General features: G+C 46.1%; 1 pseudogene; it reads right to left on the bottom strand.

Annotated features, from left to right (window-relative positions):
* On the bottom strand, positions 1-595 carry LOC150046867 (osteoclast-stimulating factor 1 pseudogene; annotated as a pseudogene).
* Positions 596-816: the final 221 nt, after the last annotated feature.

The raw sequence follows: 816 nt of genomic DNA, 5'->3' as shown, positions 1-816 counted from the left end.
TTAGGGTCCAGCGCCTGAGTTTGAGCTCCAGCAGTGGTAAAAATAAAAATAAAAAAGATAGTCTTCAGAATTGTTTAATGTTTGAACTGCTTCTGGTTCCTGTGTTCTTTTTCAGGGCAAATGTGCACACAGCATCAGTGGCCAAGCCCAAAGCAGTCCCATGCACAGCTTTGTCTCCAAACTTATTCTGTTGGTTCAGGTCAATATTTGGCTGAATAAATAGTACTTCCCCTAAATATATGATAATGCCCCTCCCTGAGAAGTCCAGGGCTTCCAGCTTTGTCTAAGGCATCACCACTCACTCAGTTGTCTAAACACTGTCAAGTAGCACAGGATGCCTCTTCTGCTGCTTTCTGCAATGGATTGGTGGCAATGGTTTTGCCTGTGCAATCACACAGTTGCTTGGAATTAGCCCAGTTCTGCCTTGGCAGGTCCCTTTGTGCCAACCAGTACAGCTCACGGCAGCAATGCAGATAATGCAAAGTGCACCTTCCTCTAAGTGCGCTTTGTCTGGAGTTCTGGGTTTGAAGGTATACAGAGCCCTGAAGACTTTGATTTGTGCTAGTTTGACTAGTTTGGGATATGGCTTTGACATGTTGTTTCCTGGAGCAGCTACTGGAGACCATGTATGAAAAGCCAATGATTGACCCTTCATTGGGCACTTCTGGCACCCTGAAGTTTCTTTTTGTTCAGTGTGTCATGGTGTACTCCTGTCCTGCATTTACTCTCTCTTTGAGAGAGAGAGGGGGGGGAGTTCTAGGGCTTGAATTCAAGGCCTGGGTGCTGTCCTTTAGCTTTCGGACTCAAAGCTAGTGC

Source organism: Megascapheus bottae, chromosome 24 (assembly GCF_031878675.1).
Source record: "Megascapheus bottae isolate mThoBot1 chromosome 24, mThoBot2.hap1, whole genome shotgun sequence".
In the NCBI taxonomy this organism is placed as follows: Eukaryota; Metazoa; Chordata; class Mammalia; order Rodentia; family Geomyidae; genus Megascapheus; species Megascapheus bottae.
Note: the sequence above shows the minus strand (reverse complement) of the source record. Positions and strands in the feature narration are given on the sequence as shown.